The following is a 9,470-nucleotide window of genomic DNA, read 5'->3' on the forward strand; positions in this document are numbered from 1 at the left end:
TTTCTAATTTCTGTTAAATTCATTTAATTCTACTCTGTAAAAACTGACTATGTTCTCTGAGAGTGTTGAAAAGGTCAAAAAGCCCTGCAGCTACTTCTGTGAGTTATTTCTTTCACTGCTGTTTTTTTAAAAAAAAAAAACACCTGCAGGGACTTTATATATGAACAAATACACGTTCATCTAACATAGAACTGCATCACACAAAGGATCAGTAACAGGCATTTATGGTCAGTGGGGTAGGGGATGTTGGGTAGAGTGCCTGCATACTCAACTCAAGTCAAGTCTAGAAGCATGCCTTGGAGCCACACCACCACCAAATTGCCTTAGCTCCTAGATGACAATCACCTAGGCAGACAACTGATCCATTGCAACAACTCTAAAATAACCACTTATCTGTTGCATCCAGGTGAAATGTGGGCGTCCCCTTAGCCTTCTCCAGCTACTGGGGTCCTTCACACTCAGGCAACTCTGTGCTGGATCATGCACAGGGAAACGGGCCACATGACCAAAATGTCAAAGCTGACACTCCCTCACAATGGAAGTGATACTCATCTTAGTACCACTCACCTGATGACATTCAGTGTCCAATGGTTTTGACTGAGATGTGGTATGTTGTTTCTAAAGCCAGAGTGACATTGCATTAATCACAGAGTAAATCACACACATCTCAGAATCAGAATCAAATGTAATGCCAAGTGAGTTCTCACATACAGCGGCTTGCAAAAGTATTCAGCCCCTTGGTATTTCAAGGATTTTAATTTGTTTATGGCATTTTAAATACAAAAAGTAAATCAGGCTTCTCAATAAAAAAATAATCTAAATTATCTTCCTTTAACCCAAACTCAAAACAAAGCTCTACAATTTGATATAAATTAATTGAAAATATAAAAGCCAGGATGATGGGTTGCATAAGAAATCAACCCCTTTGGTATAAGACCTGTAAATAATCAGTTTAATTGCCATTTTTCTTCAGACAAGTTGGGGGATGGATACATGAACATTTCCAAGTCACCAAATATGTCTTTGAACTTTATTTACATCAATTATGAAGAAAGTTGATGAGTGAAGTTGGGGGAATAATATACATCATGATGCTTGGACAATGCTTGTGGCGTCCCACAGGGGTCAGTATTGGGTCCAAAACTGTTTCTAATTTATATAAATGATATTGTCAATGTTTCCAAAATATTAAAATTAGTATTATTTGCAGATGACACAAGCATTTTTTGTTCAGGGGGGATTTGCAGGAGTTACTGAGGAGGATCAGTATAGAAATGGGAAAATTGAAAATATGGTTTGACAGAAACAAATTATCATTAAACTTAAGTAAAACAAAATACATGTTATTTGGCTATTGTAATACAGACATACAGGTTCAGTTACAAGTCGAGGGGGTAGATATTGAAAGGGTACATGAAAATAAGTTTCTGGGGGTGATAATAGATGATAAGATAAACTGGAAGACTCATATAAAACATATACAAAGTAAACTGTCAAGAAGCATTTCAGTTCTAAACAAAGCAAAACATATTCTGGACCACAACTCACTCCGCATTGTTTACTGCTCACTGGTTTTACCATATTTACAGTACTGTGCAGAGGTATGGGGTAATACTTATAAAGGTACAACACAATCACTATCAGTAATGCAGAAAAGAGCTATAAGAATTATTCATAATACTGGCTATAGAGATCATACAAATCCACTATTTTTACAATCCAAATTCTTAAAATTCACTCATTTTAAACAGTACAAATTGTGTATAAAGCAATAAACAATTTACTTCCAGCAAATATTAAAAATATGTTTTTTTAACAGATCAGGGGATTACAGTCTGAGGGTGAAATTTAATTTAAAGCATCAGTGGGCACGAACAACATTAAAAGGTTTCTGTATTTCTGTCTGTGGGGTGAGGATGTGGAACAGATTGGGAGTGGGGCTCAAGCAATGTCCAAGCATGAACCAGTTCAAACAGCGGTACAAAAATATGGTTTTTTTCTAGGTATAGGGAGGAGGAAGGGTAATGAGGGTTAGGGTGTTTTTGTTTTTTGCTTCAGCTTGTAAATACGAGGGCTGTCCGTAAAGTATAGGTCCTTTTTATTTTTTTCAAAAACTATATGGATTTCATTCATATGTTTTTACGTCAGACATGCTTGCACCCTCGTGCGCATGCGTGAGTTTTTCCATGCCTGTCGGTGACGTCATTCGCCTGTGAGCACTCCTTGTGGGAGGAGTCGTCCAGCCCCTCGTCGGAATTCCTTTGTCTGAGAAGTTGCTGAGAGACTGGCGCTTTGTTTGATCAAAATTTTTTCTAAACCTGTGAGACACATCGAAGTGGACACGGTTCGAAAAATTAAGCTGGTTTTCAGTGAAAATTTTAACAGCTGATGAGAGATTTTGAGGTGATTCTGTCGCTTTAAGGACTTTTCACGGTGCGAGACGTCGTGCAGTGCTCTCAGGCAGCGTCATCAGCCTGTTTCAAGCTTAAAACCTCCACATTTCAGGCTCTATTGATCCAGGACGTCGTGAGAGAACAGAGAAGTTTCAGAAGAAGTCGGTTTCAGCATTTTATCTGGATATTCCACTGTTAAAGGAGATTTTTTTAATGAAAGACGTGCGGACGGGTCCGCGCGTCGGGACGCAGCCGACGCGGCGCGGCGGCACAGGAAAAACACCTCCGTGTTGATAACCATTTGTAAAATCCAGTTGGCTTTTGATGGCTTTCAGTGGAGTGAGTATATGAGAAATTGTTTATCAGCTGGAGATGTTCCAACGTGTCCTCAAGGCTTCCAACAGAGGTGTTTTTCCTGTGGCGGAGCGTCGTGGCGGCTGCGTCCCGACGCGCGGACCCGCCCGCACGTCTTTCATTAAAAAAATCTCCTTTAACAGTGGAATATCCGGATAAAATGCTGAAACCGACTTCTTCTGAAACTTCTCTGTTCTCTCACGACGTCCTGGATCAATAGAGCCTGAAATGTGGAGGTTTTAAGCTTGAAACAGGCTGATGACACCACCTGAGAGCGCTGCACGACGTCTCGCACCGTGAAAAGTCCTTAAAGCGACAGAATCACCTTAAAATCTCTCATCAGCTGTTAAAATTTTCACTGAAGACCAGCTTAATTTTTCGAACCATGTCCACTTCGATGTGTCTCACAGGTTTAGAAAAAATTTTGATCAAACAAAGCGTCAGTCTCTCAGCAACTTCTCAGACAAAGGAATTCCGACGAGGGGCTGGACGACTCCTCCCACAAGGAGTGCTCACAGGCGAATGACGTCACCGACAGGCGTGGAAAAACTCACGCATGCGCACGAGGGTTCAAGCATGTCTGACGTAAAAACATATAAATGAAATCCATATAGTTTTTGAAAAAAATAAAAAGGACCTATACTTTACGGACAGACATCGTATATAGTATTTTGTATGTAAGTAGGTATGTGTAGGTGTATATTTATGTTTGTGTATATATATATGTGTATATGTATATGTGTATATATATATATATATATGTATATATGTGTGTATCGTCGTGGCGGCTGCGTCCCGACGCGCGGACCCGCCCGCACGTCTTTCATTAAAAAAATCTCCTTTAACAGTGGAATATCCGGATAAAATGCTGAAACCGACTTCTTCTGAAACTTCTCTGTTCTCTCACGACGTCCTGGATCAATAGAGCCTGAAATGTGGAGGTTTTAAGCTTGAAACAGGCTGATGACGCCGCCTGAGAGCGCTGCACGACGTCTCGCACCGTGAAAAGTCCTTAAAGCGACAGAATCACCTTAAAATCTCTCATCAGCTGTTAAAATTTTCACTGAAGACCAGCTTAATTTTTCGAACCATGTCCACTTCGATGTGTCTCACAGGTTTAGAAAAAATTTTGATCAAACAAAGCGCCAGTCTCTCAGCAACTTCTCAGACAAAGGAATTCCGACGAGGGGCTGGACGACTCCTCCCACAAGGAGTGCTCACAGGCGAATGACGTCACCGACAGGCGTGGAAAAACTCACGCATGCGCACGAGGGTTCAAGCATGTCTGACGTAAAAACATATAAATGAAATCCATATAGTTTTTGAAAAAAATAAAAAGGACCTATACTTTACGGACAGACATCGTATATAGTATTTTGTATGTAAGTAGGTATGTGTAGGTGTATATTTATGTTTGTGTATATATATATGTGTATATGTATATGTGTATATATATCGGTTTAGGTGTGTAGGAATCTATGTGTATATGTGGCAAAGGGTATTACTGGTTGTGGGGAAGAAGGGGTAGGGATAAATAAGCTGATGCTTCACCCTACCCCTTTTCGGACATGTTGGGTACACAGTAGGAACTTTTTTGTTGTTGTCTTTACTGATCTATCTTGTAATTGTTGTTGTATCAAATGTTCGAAATAAACAGTTTTCATTCATTCATTCATAAATACAAACAGGGTGAGATCAGATTTTAAGGTTCTGCTACTAACCTATAAAACTATTCATGGACTGGCACCTCCCTACTTAGCTGACCTAATTAAACCTTACGTACCGGCCCGGGCTTTACGTTCTCAGGGTGCAGGACTACTTTGTGTCCCTAAGGTGAATAAGAAGTCTGCGGGTCACAGATCTTTCTCTTCTCGTGCCCCTGTTCTGTGGAATGATCTCCCTGCGTCAATAAAACAGTCAGATTCTGTGGAGACTTTCAAGTCCAGACTTAAGATGCACTTATTTTCCCTTTCATATGGCTAGCATACTGGTATAGTTTTGTTTTATGCTTTTTACTCTTAATTCATTTATTAGTAAATGGAGTGGTCCGCAGCCTCAACTTTACCTAAATTCTGGGTCTTTTAGTGAAGTTTAGGGCTAGTGGCCAGCGATCACCTTAGTATTTCTCTGTTTTTCTTGTTGTTTAATGCTGGCAAATTATACAGTATTTTTTTGTCTTTCTGATGCCTGATTCTGTTTTTTATCTGTTTAAGGTGCAGCTCCATCCAGAGATGGGAGTTGTATTCATGTTGGCGACCCTCCTGTCCTGTGCGCCAATAGCATTTCTTGTATATTTCTCCGTGAATTGTTCTGTGAATTGTTCTGTAATTTATGTTTGTAGCATGGCCCAAGCAGAGGGTCACCCCGTTGAGTCTGGTCTGCTTGAGGTTTCTTCCTCAGAGGGAGTTTTTCCTTACCACTGTTGCTCTGGGGGTTGGTAAGGTTAGACCTTACCTGTGTGAAGCGCTTTGAGGAAACTCTGTTGTGATTTGGCGCTATATAAATGAAAATAAGTTGAAAATTGAAATTGGGTGCTATTAAAAAGAAGACCTCAAAAATAATCAGAGTAATAATGAAATGAATCAGCAGCTGCAGCATTAAACATGGCTTACAGAACTAAAACATTTAGCAGGATCTAAATTGTGTTTTTGAAATAAAATGTCCAATTACATGGCTTATTTAACATCAGTGAGCATAAGCTGGAATTTAATCACACATGGATTTGAAAGCATCAAATGTTACAGAGCTCTGGCTGTAAACAAATGATCATTCAGCTCTCTGTAGCCTACTTCCAGAAAACTTGATTCCAAAAATGATCCGAGTGAGGTGCACTAGAGACTATTAAAGTGATGCAGTGGCTTAAAAAAAAAAAAAAACATACAGTCTGGATCTGGAAGATTCAAATTCTAACATGAAAAACAGCAGGAAAAAAAACCCCTCACTAATCTTCCAAGTCATTATACTTTCGCTCTCCTGAAAATTTAAAGACGAGAACAGCATGGTTTTCTTCTTAAAAAAAAAAAAACTGGCAACATTTTGATGTGGCAACAATGATCCGGGTGCACAGTCCAGATGGTTACCTGCACAATCACTCAGTCCGTGCGTGGGGTTCTCCCAGCATGGGACATAACAAGAAGAGAGACCTGCACTGTTGGAGAAGACAGTGCGGGGCTCTCCTCTTGTCTGTAGCGCAGCGCTGAGACGTGCTGCAGCCTTTTTCTTCAGTGGAAAACTGTGATGCCAGCGGTGACGCGCACAGAGGCTGCCCACACCGCTTCCTGCCTGTGTGCCTCCTCCTCCGATTACTTTTGTTTATAGCTATTAACATGCTTTACACAAATTTTAGATATATCGTTACTAGTAGCCTATTATGATGATTTTTCACGAGCTTGATTTTATTGGTGCCCCCCTGGCAGCACGGTGCCCTACATGCAGTGCGTGATTTGCGTCTGCAGGACGATGGCACTGCTTTACTCAATACTTTGTTGATGCACCTTTAGCAGCAATTACAGCCTTTGCACATTCCTCTTTGCAGCACCTCTCAAGCTCCATCAGGTTGGGTGGGGAGCGTCAGTGCACAGCCATTTTCAGATCTCTCCAGAGATGTTAAATCGGATTCAGGTCTGGGCTCTGGCTGGACCACTCAAGGACATTCACAGAGTTGTCCTGAAGCCACTCCTTTGATATATTGGCTGTGTGCTTAGGGTCGCTGTCTTGCTGAAAGATGAACCGTCACCCATTTTGAGGTCGAGAGCGCTCTGGAGCAGGTTTTCATCCAGGATGTCTCCGTACATTACTGCATTCATCTTTCCCTCAGTCCTGAAGAGTCATCTATTTCCTGCCTCTGAAAAACATCCCCTGAGATCTGAGGTCCTTCAGGTGCCTTTTGGAAAACTCTAGGCAGGCTGACATGTGCCTTTTACTAAGGAGTGGCTTCCGTTTGGCCACCCTACCATACAGGCCTGATTGGTGGATTGCTGCAGAGATGGTTGTCCTTCTGGAAGGTTCTCCTCTCCCCACAGAGGAATGCTGGAGCTCTGACAGAGTGACCATCGGGTTCTTGGTCACCTCCCTGACTAAGGCCCTTCTCCCCGCATCACTCGGTTTAGACAGGCGGCCATCTATAGGAAGAGTCCTGGTGGATCGAAATGTCTTCCATTTAGGAATGATGGAGACCACTGTGCTCAATGGGACCTTCAAAGCAACAGAAATGTTTCTGTACCCTACCCCAGATTTGTGCCTCGAGACAATCCTGTCTCAGAGGTCTATAGACAATTCCTTTGACTTCATGCTTGGTTTGTGCTCTGACATGCACTGTCAACTGTGAGACCTTATATGTAGACAGGTGTGGCTTTCCAAATCATATGCAATCAACTGAATTTACCCCAGGTGGACTCCAAATAAGCTGTAGAAACATCTCAAAGATGATCAGTGGAAATAGGATGCACCTGAGCTCAATTTTGAGCTTCATGGCAAAGGCTGTGAATACTTATGTACGTGTGATTTCTTAGTTTTCAAAAAATAAAAAAAAATGTATTCACATTGTCATTATGGGGTATTGTTTGTAGAATTTTGAGTAAAAAATGAATTTCATGCACTTATTTGGAACTTATGATCCCACATATATATACTGTAAATCCACCATGCTGCCATTATTCTTATTGTTTGTCATGTCTTTGTTAGTAAGTCTCTTCAGCTGCTCCCGTTTTCATTCAGGGTCATAACAGCAGATACAAGGTGCATTTGCATATTGATTTGGCACAACTTTTATGTCGGATGCCCTTCCTGACACAACGCCACTTTACATGGAGAAATGTGGCAGGGGTGGGGTTTGACCCGGAAACCTTCCACACTAAAACCAAGCGCACCTAACCACTTTTGTTGCAGCGTAAAATTTTTAAAATCTGTAGCCTTTTGTTATTGCATTGTAAAGTGATCTAAGAAGCCAAATACCAACTCTAGTTTTCAATAAACAATTTTTATTTTAAACAAGGGGAAATCTTCTAATTCTGCATGCAGCAGCTGAGCAGCATTTATCAATCAGCCTCGTTTGTATATTCATCACCCCTTTGGTCAGAGGATGGGGTGGGAGCTTCTCGATCTGCTACTGAGAAGTGTTGTGAATGAGCCTGCATGTTGGAGGTCCAACCACGTGTTTGAGAGGGCAGCAGCAGGTGTGGTTGAGGATGAACTCCACCCTCTGTCCTGTTTACATGGACACATGTGCTGCTTTATTCACAGCCCACTCCTCCATCCCACTCCCACAGTTACTCCCCCCAGCACTCTGTGGAATGGAGTGATGAGGTCTCCTCCCGCCTCCTCGTCCTCTGCCTGCCCACAGGGCGCCACCAGGGAGTGGCCAGAGGCCACGGAGACAGTCCGCCTTCCTTCTTCCACATCGCCTGCTCGCACCAACACATGAGCCCCGGAATAATCAAATTTGTCGGACAGTGTGAGCCAAAAGACATGAAGCGAGTTCCACGTGTCCATATGTACGTGAGTTATGGCGTGTGTTGAGAACAGAAAGCAGATAACACAACGTCAGTTATAGTCTTTGGTACAGCCTACCGTGCTTATGGTCCCGCCCTTTTCTCTGCCTTGAGCCAATTACATCTGCTAGCTGCGGCTCATTGGATGAAGCGCAGGCTTTCATTGGAGGAGAGCTGCAAACCAGGGCAAGGAGCTCCGTGAAAGGTGCGCTTGTTTTATGTTATTGTAGTGCCGGAGGATTTCGGTTGAATCATAAAGCGTATAAACAACACGCAGAGAGAAATATACACAGTCAAACAGAATATGAGAAGTATGATATCACAGTGTATTGATGCTTTTATTATGTAAAAATGATTAAAATAATAATAATAATAATAATGTTGCTTGCTATTATTACTAGCAGAGGTTACCAGGTTACCAGAGGTTACCAGGTTTTAAACATTTCCCAGTAAAAAAAAATTAAGCAGGTTTGAAAAAAGAATCCAAGTTTTACAGTCATAATCTATCGCCGTTAAAACAAATAATGAATGTTTTTACATCCTTCCAATGGAACAAATATTTAATTCGGTGAAAGCTGGAACATACCATTCAACGAGGCTCATTGAATGGTATGTTCCAGCTTTCACTTCATGAAATATTCGTACCATTGAACTCATACACATTCATTATTTGTGTAGGGACACAGGGTATACAGGGAGAAGGATGCTGAGGATGGAGCCACCAGGCAGGAGGAGAAGAGGGAGGCCAAAGAGGAGGTTTATGGATGTGCTGAGGGAGGACATGCAGGTGGTTGGTGTGACAGAGGAAGATACAGAGGGCAGGGTGAGATGGAAACGATTGATCTGCTGTGGCGACCCCTAACGGGAGGAGCTGAAGGAAAGAAAAAGAAGAATGAATGAATGAGTTTATTTTACAACGGCGTTTTAGGGCCACATTGAATTTTTTTTTTAGACTTCGAGAATAAAGTCGTAATATTACGAGAATAAAGTCATAATTTTAAGACTTTGAGAAAAAAGTCGTAATATTACGAGAATAAAGTCATAATTTTATGAGAAAAAAGTCGTAATATTACGAGAATAAATCCGTAATTTTACGAGAATGAAGTCATAATATTACAAGAATAAAGTCATAATATAATATTTCAACTTTTTTCTTGTAATATTACGATTTTTTTTTCTCGTAAAATTACGACTTTATTATAATATTACAATTTTTTTTCTCATAATATTACAA

Source organism: Thalassophryne amazonica, chromosome 3 (genome assembly GCF_902500255.1).
Source record: "Thalassophryne amazonica chromosome 3, fThaAma1.1, whole genome shotgun sequence".
Classification (NCBI taxonomy): domain Eukaryota; kingdom Metazoa; phylum Chordata; class Actinopteri; order Batrachoidiformes; family Batrachoididae; genus Thalassophryne; species Thalassophryne amazonica.